Consider the following 14,336-nt stretch of genomic DNA (forward strand, 5'->3'; position numbering starts at 1 on the left):
GTCCATTTATCTTGAACCAAAGCTTTTATTTTTTTAAAGCCCTAAGTGCATTTTTTGCTTTTTATAATTTCTCTACAAAAATCTGAGAACAAGAAGTCATGTAGGAAAATAAACCTTTGTTATTTACAAAGGCCATGCAATTTTACAACAAGAAAAAGAGGTGCAACAGATTAATTTCTCTTAAATAATTAAGATACTGTTAAGCTATATGATAAGACTATCTTAAGAAGATGGCATGTGAAGCATTCGAGTGTCACAATACATTCCTTATAATTTTCATATTCATTGCTCAAAGGACCAATGACAAATACCGGAAAACAATCTCTAGAAGATGCATCTGTCTTTAGCCATTGGAACTGTGCAACTGCTGAAGAGCCAAATCCTCCTTATTCATTTTTAAAGCAGTTCAATCACATCTGTATCACACTACTAACATTAACAAAGGCAACAAGAGTGAACATCTAAATATAAGCACATATACTGCATGAACATAAACCTCTCACTGCTACTTCCCCAACTACATGCTACATACATGTAATAATTGAGGCAGTTACTTCAGAGGTATGAGGGTTGGTTTCTATAAGATGCAAACTTTGATTTCCAAGAATGGTAGCCAAAAAGTGATTTTTACAGAAAAATAAGTCATATCAATCCAAAAATAGTATCTACATTTAAGTATAAGAAACAGACAAAGCACACCTGAATATATCCTGGATTGCTAATCTTAACTTCAAAACAAGAATCCAGGATTTTATGAAGACAGCAGAAGTATTTAGTGCTTTTCTACCTCTGGTTAAAAAAAAAAAATCATTGGCAAGTATGTTCATACTGACAAACTATAGATAGCTTTGATGCACATAAAAATGTCCCACTTGGATTATCTTCCTTGGGTCATAAATTATCTGGGATGTAATATGCTCTAAAAATGAACAATCGGGAGGTTTTCACCTAACTGACTGAGAGGTGTATTCACCATATCCTGCTAAAATGATTCTCATTTCAAGTCAAATTCCTATTATCTAATTTTTGCAATTCTCACCTAGAGAAGTGATTCATAGATCCTAGATTCTCCCTTTATCACACTACTGCCAGAGGAAATTCACACAGTGAAAGGTTTCGCTAAATTTTCAAAGGAACTTTTACTATAAAATGACTTTCCAAAATGGATAAACCTAGGTGGTGTGACCTAAAAGCCACAAAAATCACTTATTTATGGCTATTATGTTTTAATCACTGAATTGTTTTTAGAGGCTTAAAAAATGGTTTTGATTACACAAAAGCAACTATGCTTTCCATGAAACATTAGCTGTCACATTAAGACAAGGTTTTATCATTAATTATACTAGATTACACCAGAGTTCCTGTCTAAAAAATAACCATTAAATAACAGAATTTCCTAACCATTTTGAAATAAAAATGAAATCCAGTTCTAGGAACTTATGTGAGTTAAAGATCCATTTACAAAACAGAAAATTAAATGTAAAAAATACAACCTCAACTTAAGACATTTGAAGATAAGACATCCAACATTTTTTTCATTAAAAGCAAATTAAAATACTAAAAATAAGTCAACAGTGCCATCTTTTGGTATATTTAGGAATTGAGCTAAATTGTTCAAAAGTATTTTTAATGTACACAGATAACAGAGCTAAGCAATTCAAAACCCCATCAGCTTATAATTTTGTAACATTTAAGCTCAGTAAGCCTACTATATTAAAGCTTACAAACATTTTCAAAAACTAAAAATGTAACCTCATGTTTGTTTCCACTTCAATTTCATCAGATTGATGGAGCATTCACTCATCTTAAACTGAGATTCAAAAATTTAATGACTGATCTAAAAGTCCCTCAGCTAAAAATGAGCCATAATGGCTCAAGCTTTTAGTTTTTAAATTCCCACTTTAATTCATTAGAATTATATAATGAGCCAAACCATGATTATCCTGTATTACAAGTAATTCACACATTTTCATGCTATGTAAGATTTTGCAATATAGTTTTATTGTTTTTACAATACTTCTTGTATACATTTGGCAAGAAAGAGAAACTTATGTTTAAACTATTACATAAATGTACAAACACTGACTATATTCATATAGCTATTACATTTCACAAATGCAAAACAGTATTACTATCTGTATGTCAATGGAAAGAAAAAAAACTTTATTGAAAATTGCAGTCTTTTTGTTTAAAAGAAAAAAGTGCTTGTTTATGCTTGCAGACGATTTACACCTTACATAAGTCACATGATAAGAAAAGCTGCTACAAATGAGATGGAAAAGGTCTCAATTACTTTCCCTGAAGCCTCTTTGCTTTAATTTGATCTCATACTAGAAGTCTGTGTACCAATTTCAATGTCTTCCCCTTCTATATTTTAGTAATCTCCTGAAATACCTTTTAGACCATAACATATTTATTCTAGAACCACAAGGTTCTTTTGTTTTTGTAAGCTACCTAACAATTCAGCTCTCACATGGAGAGGAGAATATATCCCTAATGATCTATCCTTATATTTGAATCACTTATTACTATGAATTTGACTAGAATTACAGTCATCAAATGCTCTTTAGACAGTGGGCTTTTAAATCACAAAACATGATTCAATCTTAAATTACACAGTAACTCAAAAAGGACATTAGAAGGAAGACAACAGCAAATAAGAATGACACAAAACAGTAATAAAACATAGTGAAAGGAAAGAGTCAGAGGGTGAGTTTTAAATTCTACATCTTCTGTGAAACAACTCCACAATCAAAAGCATTAATTACTATCTTGGAAATGTACTTGGTTCATTGATTAGCCTTATCTCTTCTTCACAGTATGTTTTTAAAAACAGTACAAGATATGGAAATTGAAAAACTTAGCTATCTCTAAACATGATATAGTGGGAAACACTGAAATAACATTCTAAGAATAAATTTGAAGGATTTAATTTCACCCCAAAGCTCTTTTACATCTTTAGGAAGGGCTGCAGGCATACCCTCAAGAGTAAACAGCATTCTAGATCTTCTCTAGAGACTCTTAACTTCCTTCCCCTATTTCTGAGAAATAAAAAGGGAAAAAAATGAGAAAATGCCATCCTCATACCCAGCTTTATACTTTGTTCTTTACCAATCATTTTAAATAACTCAACCTTTGAATAAGTAATACTCCTTGATCTTTTTTTCTCTCTGCAAGGCACAGGAGCACACACAAATAAATGGAAATATAGACAAACATACTTTATTAAGCTTAAAGGAACATCAAAATCTCTAATACTAAATTCAGTTCCATTAAATTGAAAGCAATTACTGCTTCTAATTTAATAAGAATCGATTAAAGTGGATTTTTGATTCAATACAATTTGAAGTGTCCATATCAGGCAAAGTGATAGCAGGAGGATCTTATCCAAGTCATGTTAAGACTATAAAGACTAGGCATGATAGCCAGTTAAACAGGATTCTACTGAAAAACTTAAGGGATTTACTTATTACACACATGTACACACACCATTTATTTAACCTTTAGAATATACTTTTTTTCTCTGTATCAAAGTTTTAAAAATAATGCTATTTCCATACATTATATTCAAAAATTGTTTTAACTTACTAATGTACATTTTAAAAAACATCCAAATTCCTATGTTGTATGAGGCACTATGTTTACTGGTGCTAATAACACCAAAAACACACTAAGTATATAAGGACTCATTTAATGTTGAGAAAGAACAACTGTTATCACTTAAGTAATAAGGACACTGAGGTATAGATACGGTCACCTGCCCAAAGTTACATACAAGTAAATAGATGACCATAGCTAGCTTTCCAGTCTAACTTATTATTAACAGCTCATTGCTGTATGCTGTTAATCACTGTGTAACATTGTCTTTGAAATGTCAACAGTCAAGATGAGTAAGATAGAAAGAACCTACTAGGAAAGAAAATGCAAAACAGATAAATTACCCTAAAATAGGAGTTAGCTGAGGAGTCTGCCTTTAAACCAGGGGAAATAAGCTAAATGGTAGCAGTACAAGTAGAGCTGCAGCTTATGAAGCAGACCCTTGGTATCCATGGGTATGTGTCTCCCAGGAAACAGTGAAGGAGAATAGTAAAAAAAAAAAAAAAAAAAAAAGAATGCTCAGGATCACAGATTTCAGTAATGTACTATGGATTCCTTTTTCCCGTAACATCACCCAATTTCCACTACAGACATGCCACCTTCCAACAAATCTTAAACTCTCACTTTATCAATTAAGCACATTGTGGGACACCCAACCCCCATTGTTTGTTTGTTTTTGTTTTTTGGTTGGGAGGATTACCATAACTTTTACTTGGTTTTTGGGCACCATGTGCTTTGGGAGAGGCATGTTTTCACAAAATTAAGGGCCAGGAAAGACTCAGCAGCCACACAAGGATTTAAACATAACTGATGATAACGCACAACTGACTGAAAATTTCTTCGCATCAACTGAGCTACATAACTGTGCATACAGGAAATTGACATTTGTTGTTGAAATTTCTTTTGATTTTTTCGTGCATGGTCAAAACCAAATGTAATAAATTCACAAGTAAGATGGCCTTACTGTATAAGAGTTAGGATCTAAAAATGATCAGATTAGGTGGAAATCATGTATAGTCACAATTATCGTCCAAAAAAAACCCTTAAGTCACCATAAATAGATGTGAATTGTGTATAACACTGTGCAAACTATTGGTTCTTTAATCTAAGACTCATCAAGCTATGAAGGAAGGAGCAAAAGGAAAGATTCTGCAATTCTTAAGACGTTCAAATCATTTCCCACATAAATTAACCAAACACATTAGTAAAGAGAAAAATAGTGGGAAATGTTAAAGTGCACAGTTTCATCCATTCTGTTTTATTATTAAGCCTCTTTAACCTTAATAGATTTGGGAATTAATGAGCTATTCAAATTGCATCCTATGTGAAGGCTGGTTTTTAGAAAGTGTTACTGTTGTAGTAAAGGTATCAAATATCTGTCATTAGATTTAAGCAATTCTACCTTAATATGTTCATATGGACAATAACCCCAACCAGATTCTAGGACAAGCACATCCAAAGCAACAGAGCAATGAAAAGTGTCTGACCAACAGTAAGCCAATGACTGAATAATTTCATATTGAGTTTCCAGCATACATACTGCAGTTGTACCCACATACGATCATGCTGCCTTTGAGAAGGTCAATTTTCCAAATTTTTACATAAAGACTGCTAAAGTGTTTAAAATAAATCAAAAAAATAAAGCATTAGCAAATGACCTAATGATTTTATTAGAAGATACTTTGTAACATGAAATTCACTTTTTATCTTACAGCATATACTGCTTCAGTGATCGTGAAATGCAATACTGCCATCTGTTGTCCAAGAGCTAACAATACATCATGCTTTTAATTCAAACCCATTAAATTTTAACTTCAAAGTCAAAAAGAGCTAACAGTATTTTACATATTTAATTGTCAATATCTCAGTTTTTCCCCAAAATTAAAGAAGACAATGCAAAAAACAAATTTGTAAATAAAGCTTTCATGCTAATTCATCACTTGATCATTTCTCTTAAGAAAATTAAAATTTTAACACAGGTTATTTCTAAATAAATTATCCAAAGAAATGTTTTACAAAATCTCCAAGAGGATTTGAATTATTAAGCAATTAATTATTGTCTCAGAAAACCTACTCATGTTAATTTGATTCATAAAAATTCCAAAATAAGTAGAAAATACTTTAAGGTGTTCCACAACAGAAGGCCAGAATCTTTGAAACGATGAGTTCACACAGTTTAATGTTCGACAGTTTATCCACAAGAATTACAATTACGTGAGCTGAAGAACTTCTACTGACCTGCTAAAAAAAGTGCAAGCAGAAGTTTAAGGACCTGAAAAGGTCAAGCCAAAAGCTGAACAGGATGAAAAATAATCAAGTTCACTAAGACAGACAATAAAAAAGATGAACTTTTCCCACAACTTTACTAGCGGGAAAACTGAAAGGGGAAAAAAAACTTTTAAAACTTTCCCACAATAATTTAATTACCATAGAAGTTATTAACTATCACTGGGCATTTATTTTGGATATAACACCAGGCTAAGAAAAATTAAGACTTGACTACTTGACTACTTCAAGTCACATTCACGTCCTGATTTTATATACTATTATCAGTGAACACTGTACACTTGAAAAAAAGAAAAAGAAAAATTAAGACTTGAAAACAAAGAACTCACAGGAGTGAAATATTTTCTCTTTAATATATATCTTTAAAAATTAAAGATTCTAATCATGCTAGTTTACTCAAGCATTAGGAAAATACTGCTTAGGATTTAAGAAAACCAGGCTCACACTGTTTAATGAAATATGAAATCAAAATCAGTGCCAACATCATGTGTTAGTTCAAAGTTTGTGATTGATAAAATGATAAAAAAGCGAAATTCCTGGGCCACAGACACAAAAGAATAACAAGCTATCTCTGTGCTCCATGAAGAAACAAAATTACAAACTCTGTATAAAGAAACAAAACTAGAATATAGTTCTAGTTCATCCTGCATCTTATTTTATATAAGAGTAATGAAGTTTTTTGGGTTGCTTTGTCTTGTTTTGCTTTTAGTGGGACAGGGGTTTGAATTTAAGACTTCGTGCTTGCAAAGCAGGTACTCTACCCCTTGAGCCACACCTCCAGTTCATTTTGCTTTGCTTATTTTGGACATGGAGGTCTTGTAAACTATTTGCCCAGTTTGGCCTCAAACCACAAACCTCCAGATCTCAGCCTCCCAAGTGGTTAGGATTATAGAGGTCAACCACCAGCACTCAGCTCAAAGTAATGAAATCATCAACACACTTTTCAGTACATTAAAACACTTTTTTTAAATGTTATAGTCCACAAAAGCACTGCAAAATTTAAACAATAATTTCAATATGCCTTAAATTATAGGAATTTGAATAGAGAAAACTGATGGGGTGGGTTTGTATGGTCTTTTAGTTTGCTTTGGTTTTGGTGGTACTGGGGATTGAACCCAGGGCCTCATTCTTGCTAGAAAAGTGCTCTACCACTTGAGCCATGCCCCCAGTCCTTTTTGGGTTAGCTATTTTTCAAGTGAGATCTTGAGTTTTAGACCAGGACTGATCTCAGAGCGCCATCCTCCTACCTATGACTCCTCCATAGCTGGGGTTACAGGCATGCTCCACCATGCCCAACTTGTTTGTTTGCTGTGGGTCTTGCTAACTCTTTGCCCAAGCTGGCCTTGATCCTCCTGATCTCCCCTACTCAGTGTTTATAATAAAGCATAATTCTTTATTATGAAAAGCCATTTTCTCTAGATTCTCAGGCATCTTGGATTCATTTTCAAATAAAGACAAACCACCTTACAAGATCTTGTACTAAACCAGGAAAACCTCATAGGTAAATCTAATGTTATTATACTAGGGTGTTTGAATTTCTTAAAAGTCATAGGAAAAATACTGGTCATGGTATGCCAATTCAGCTTTACCATCTCTACCTCAGTGCTTTCCTCAAGAAACAGATCCATTTTCAGTGGTGTAACAATGTTATTGTACTTGCCATAAGATATATTTATCCCTGGGGCCACAAAGACCACAGCAAGAGTTTTCCAGAAAGTTATATATAACATACAGCAATTAATTATATGTATCAATGGCCTTTCAAACTGTGGCATTTTAAGACCCCACTATATAAATGGTTTTTCAGTAGTATTTGTCCACATCTTTCAAATGATGGAGTCATTTATTAATACACACACACTATGCTCTAATCAACTTTTTTACATTGACTTTCATTGTCATCTTTGGTTTTACTTAGGAAATCAAGTCTGTTCTCTGCAACTTCCATTTTTATAAAATGGACTTGTAACCCCCTTACATTGCTGCTCATTTTCCACAGCTTCAACTAACAAGTCTTGTGCTTTGTCACCACTCCCAGTCTACTTTCCTCAACCAGAGAAATGTGCTGTGAAGAGCAGATCCTCTTAACTCAATTCCTTCTTAGATCGCAAAGGGCTTTTTCCTGGCACAGGCTAGCCAATCCAGAACGCCAAGTGTAAGATTCCCAAATTTCATTCACCTGCAAGACAAGGCCTGGTCAAAAAGTAGCATTTCAGTTCATGCACTAGCTGTTTCAACCCCATGGTTATCGTACACTCAACAATGCCACATGCTAGAGGTCTCATTCTACATTTAGATATCTCCAAATTACCTTCTCTCCCCAAATTCCAGTATTTTGAGTTTTTTTTATTTTTGATGTCTGTGAAGATAAAAGGTAGGAAAGCTACCAAACATCTTTGAGACTTCTATGTCCCACCTTGAAAGTTGAGTGTTGGAGAGAACTGACAAACTATAGCTCAGTGATCCAATGGCCATTGTCATTCCTACCACAACTGGTACTCCACTTTTATTTTGTTGGGAGCCACCACCTAGAAAAATGCCTACTTCTACTACCCCTGTGCTGTCATGTCAGATCCTCATCCCAAGGAAGTTCTGAGTAAGACTCTTGACTCTCCACAGGAAGGAATAGTGGCAAAATTATAAAAATATGTATAATTAGGAAAAATAATCTTAGCTCATGCCAATAACTTAATATAAGAACATTTCCACAGTAATCAGGGAGAAGAGAAGAGTGAGTTACTGGCAAGTTAAGAAGTATTTTTAAATGATCTTGAGTCTTGATCTTCCAGCATATAGGAGAGAGACAGACAGACAGACAGACAGACACACACACACACACACACACACACACACACACACACACACAGAATAAAAGCTTATGAAGTGAGCTTGAAATACCTGAAGGAGGAGAACATTTTACAGATCATCAGACATAGTTCCCATTTTAATGTATGAGAGACTGTTTCTCTTTATATAACCCTTCCTCTATTTAACTTCTGAACCTTAGAATAATGCTAAGACTTAACTCTATGAGTATATGGTTACCCCTTGCATTAGACACTGTACACGACCAGGGTATAATTTATTTGCACTATAGTTGCCAGTGGATTTAAGAATCTTACAAGGCATTGCCATTGACTAAGAAAAAATGTCAACAAAAGAACTCTGGGCAACTTTCTTTTAAATGTACTCTTCAGTACACAACTAAACACCTCATTGTGAATACTCGTTACTCACAGAGTAGAATTTTAAACCAGAACCGTACAATGTAAATATATTTTTAATTTTTTAAAAGCCTAGGTTAACAACGTAAAGCCTCTACAGATACAAACTATATAAAATTAGCAACAGACACAAAAGTATTTCACAAACTGTAGGACACTAACAAATGTAAATAATCACAGTGATGGTATAGGACAAGAAGTTAAGAGACGTGTGCAAACAAGTTAACAGACTTGAACAAAGAAATCAGCAATGTTTTTCATTGACTTCCATTAGAGGTTCAAGAAGAAGTCAAAACTGAGAAGAGTTTTCTACTTATCTTTCCATGATGTGATAACTGTATTTATGACTAAGGAGGTGGAATGGACCAGGAAGCTCTTAGCTGACACTGCTATCTATAAATAAACAACTTACTTCCAACTCCTGACTCAGCACTGAAACTAACAAACTGAGCAGTTTCCTGTGGTACAGACTGTGGTGGAACATACCCATCTCTTTTCCCTCCCCAAAATGAAAAGCTTCAAGTAAGCATCACAGATAATACTAACATTCTGAAAGGGGAAAAAAAAAAATCAAAATGTTGGGCAATAAAAACTACTGTAATAAAAGCTATTAATATAAGAAGATTTCTACATTGAACTATACTCAAAACATCAACTGTAAGAGACTAGAGAGCATAATGTAAAGTGAGGCTGTGATGACAAACATTTGGATAAATGTCAGCTCTAACAATAGTAGCTGGGTGTAGGTCATGTGTCTACCTTCTCCAGTCTCGATCCCATCCTAGAGTATGAGGTAATGTCATGACAGTTACTTCATTTGATCCTTGCAAAATCATACATAAAATGCCTAACACCCACTAGGCTGTTAACCAATTTAGTCTTCCTCCCTAAAATGTGTACCAAAATCCTGATTTCACTGAAAACGAGCCTACCCAATAGAAGCATAATACCACGTTTTTCATTTAGTTGTGCTTTGGGGAAGTTGAGATTTACTGCTTTTGCAGTTTTCCACAAAACTGGTCTACTATCTATCTTAATTTATTATATAAGTAAACTCAAGATGTTAATGTGAAATGTCATGGTCACCAGTTCTTAAAGAAAACTGAGATAATAAAGCAGGCAAAGTTTGTTTTTAAGAAACTTTATGTGTACTAATACTTCATGTACAACAAGCATGAATTCCCTAAACCCAAATTCAAATACAAAAATGCAGCTTCAATATCCTTCAAATTCTGACCAATAGTGTGGTCCTTGGATGTATTCCTTATGTAAATATTTCTATAAATCAACCAAATATATTCCATTGACCCCAGTTATAAAAATTTTAAAGTAGTTCAATTTAAATGCCTAAAACCAAGAAATATGCTATATACTTAAGTCACTCAATTGTAGCATCTTCTATACCAAATAAACCATTGCTTATTTCAGAGATATTAACTTCCTTTATTCAGACATAAAATGCTATAATCTGGCTTAACAGTATGGCAAAGCACTTCTAACGCATAATTATGAAAAGTCTTTAAATATAGCAGGTCCTACTTTCCCTGCATTGTAAAAAATGAAAGAATACAAGCTTGAACATTTACTAAAATAACTTCTAAGATTTCACATAGAAAAGAGGGCTTTTCCTTTGCCAAAAAAGAATAAAATTCTTGTCTTGAAATACAAGGCTAGTTCATTTTCATATCTTCACATCAAGCACACTACCCAGTAACACATACTATGTTCAGAAGTGTTTGCTGAGTGAATAAATTATGTACAAATATACAAAGAAACCCTCAAGAACTTAAAAATCCATCAAATTTTAAATGATTTCTCTGAAACTATGAGCACACAAGATAAACACTAAATTCTGACTCAGATAAGCTTGTCCACAATTATTTCATATCTATAACATGCATTATTCTCATGTACTTATGAAACTAGAGCCTCAGTCAATCACCTTGGGATGACCCTTCTACCACCCACAATGTACATGCTATATTCGTCCTCAGCAAAAGTGACAGCAAACTAAACCTAACACAGCTGTACCTAAATAAGAGCAATCCTAAAGTGTTCAAATACACAAACACATCGGAAAACCATGCCTTTGTTCCACTATTGAGAGAGGGAGTGGTTATGAATTCTCTGATGGAATTGTACAAGAGTGAGTTTCTAAAGAGACCCAGAAAGTATAAGAATCACTGCTACTCTTACAAAATTCTCCTAGCACTATTTCCAGAATCCATTAGGATAAACAAAAATACCTCATTTTAAACTAAAACACTGTTCAGCTTGTATCATATACCTTACTCACCAGATTTGACCAAATGACCTGACTACTTCTAACACTAAATGCACTCTCAAGATAGGCAGATTTGCCAACAATTAAGACACTGAAAATAATTTACGCAATCCAAAACTACTAATTCAAGAATAACCAACATTTCAATTCCCAGTACCATCAAAAAAAATAACAAATAACCAAAGCATCGCTGGAAAAAAGTTTAGCCTATCAAAATTGCTTACTTGAAGAACACATTTGTGGAATGTATGCATTCAGATCATATTTTTGTTTTTTGAGACAAGGTCTCATTATGTAGCCCAGGCTGACCTCAAACTCACTATGTATCCCAGGCTGGTCCCAAATTCATGATCCTTCTGCCTGAGCCTCCTCCCAAACTGCTGGGATTACAGGCATGTACCACCACATATGGCCAGATTTTACTTCTTTAAAAAGCACTGGTACCCACAGGGAAAGTTCAATTGTTTCCCATGACAGAAAAATTAATAATATAATGCTTCCATGTATCCATGACATTAATTGTTCTGAGTTTTAGGAAATATCATTTCTCCTCCATAGATTTCATTCTTTGAAATGAGAAGCAAGCAAGCAGCATTTTCCAATAGTTTATTTGAAGTTATTAACCACCTTTTTCCTCTAAATGAAAAAGGTTTGAAATGAAGTAAGTAACAGCTAATCGCTCTAAGCCTTTATGAGTTCTATCCAAATGGTAATAGTATCCACAACTGGTAACTGAAAGCTAATTTTGAACGTCTCTATAAACTATTTTCATAAATTACGCATAATCTGCATTTTACACCTATTTTGTATCAAGTTTATACTTAATATTTTAGATATATGTTTGATTAACAAAAACACTATAAATAATCATTTGTAATAGGTAATAATTTCTATAAACTACCACTATTCCATCATGATGAAAGAAACTACTGCACTTGCACTAAGTAATCCAGAAAATACTCACATATCATTAAAAATAAGATCTACAGAGGGAAGGGAGTGTACCTCAGTGGTTGACCCTGGTTCAATCCTCAGCACCACAAAAATGAAAAATCTGTAGAGATTTCCTTCCTAAGCATCTAACAGAAGCTAATCTTATTTGTATTTCCTGGGTCAATGGTACCTACACTAGTAAAGGATGTGGTCCTACAGTCTGCGGCAATCAAGCTAGACTAGACGAAAAACTGACTATAAACTTCTAAAGTGGGGATAGGGCTGGTGGAGTGGCTTAAGTGGTAGAGTGCCTACCTAGCAAGCCTGAGGCTCTGACAGCAAACCCCAATACAATCAAAAAGAGAAATGAAAATAACACCAGAGTTTCTAAAGTGGGGACAATGAACATATGTAAAATTAATACAAAGGTAACATGTAATAAAAGTACATAAAAGTGATATACTGTATTTAAAAATATCAATACTGTTATAACATCAAATACAAACCACTACTGGACTTCAATTTAAAATAAAATGTATTAGATATTTAATATTAGCTAGGAAGTCAGTACTTTTTTTTTTATTGTTTTTGGCTGTTTTCGTAATAATTAAACTATATCACCAGAATAAGTTAAGGAAAGCTCAGGCTAAATTATACTAAAAAGTACTGATAAATAGTTCAACATTGAATGTTTTCCACTGAACAGACAAAAGAATTAAGACAAGACTGATTTTGCCATCTAAAGAATAAGTTATCAGGCTGGGGATGTAGCTCAGTGGTAGACTGCTTGCCTAGCACACACAGGCCCTGGGCTTGATCCCCAGCACCTCAAAAAAAAAAAAAAAAAAAAGACTAAGCTATTCACAAATGCAAAGTTGACTACATATGATCTTTTAGATACTGACGAAAACACTGCAATGAAAGGAATACCTTTTCAGTCTTCCCCAATCCTTTCAACTACACATACACAGGCAACTATGAAGTGCAGAACAGCAATCCAGAGCAGTGCTTGGGAGGAACAGAGACTTTTATCATCTGCATGATGTATAATACATATCTCTTCTAAAGTAAGGATTCCAACATGCTCTTCCAAAAGATTAAGCAAGGTAACATACAGGTCTGGGTCAATGCCTGTCACAAAGCATTCAAATTATAGTTCCATTTAATATAAACATGAAGCAGAAGTGGGTCCGTGTGTGTTGTCGGCAGCATATGCGGTATCTCCTATCTCTGGCCACTGACTGAACTTAGAAACACTGATACCCTACGGTGGCAACGAGCAAGCATGCCAATGCCCAGATCTGACTCTAAATGCTGTTCTCTTAATGAAGGGAATCAGGACTCCTTGGAAAGTGAATGCTTGCAAGGGTTGAGAGAGAAATATGGGAGAATATAACAGATTGTGGAACCAAATAATAAGAAAATAAATGCTCAAAAAAGGATGGGGACATGTTCAAAGAACATGAGAGTCAGGCTAAAGGAGATTTTAATGGCAAAACTCAGGACAATATAAGAAACAAAATCAATAATGACAGTATTAGACTATCCCATAGGGTAAGTATCAATGAGTCCGTACTGATATAAATAACAGATGTTAGAGTAGAACAACTCCTCTTTACAGAAGAATTTCAATTAATGAATGTAGAAGAAAAAAGTCAGAAAATCATCATTAAGCAAATACCACAGCAGAACTGTTGCAGGCAAGCTCCACCACTAGATACAAAATTCGTAGGCAAAAGTATGAGGAGAAATAGGATATTTATTAGTCATGGTGGGAAAACCAGTGACTTTACTAGGGATAATCCTGGGAGACCAGTTATCAGACAAACTGACATTGCAACCCACTAAGAATCATGCACGAGATCATGTCTTTGCTCCTTTTGCCAAAAATGTACAACCTCATCCTAATCATGAGAAAACATCAGACAAACCCAAGTTGAAGAACATTCTGCAAAACAAAGCAGTCTTCTTCAGAAGTGTCAAGGAGAAAACATTGAAGCCAGGTGTCAGTG

At 34.1% G+C, this 14,336-nt stretch overlaps 1 protein-coding gene across 6 annotated transcripts in view; it reads right to left on the reverse strand.

The window, feature by feature from the left end:
- The window catches only part of Cdkal1 (CDKAL1 threonylcarbamoyladenosine tRNA methylthiotransferase), a 615,415-nt gene that overhangs the window by 589,604 nt on the left and 11,475 nt on the right, over positions 1-14,336 (reverse strand). The gene's annotated exons all lie outside the window — the stretch shown is intronic.

This window comes from Castor canadensis, chromosome 8 (assembly GCF_047511655.1).
Source record: "Castor canadensis chromosome 8, mCasCan1.hap1v2, whole genome shotgun sequence".
Taxonomy (NCBI): Eukaryota; Metazoa; Chordata; class Mammalia; order Rodentia; family Castoridae; genus Castor; species Castor canadensis.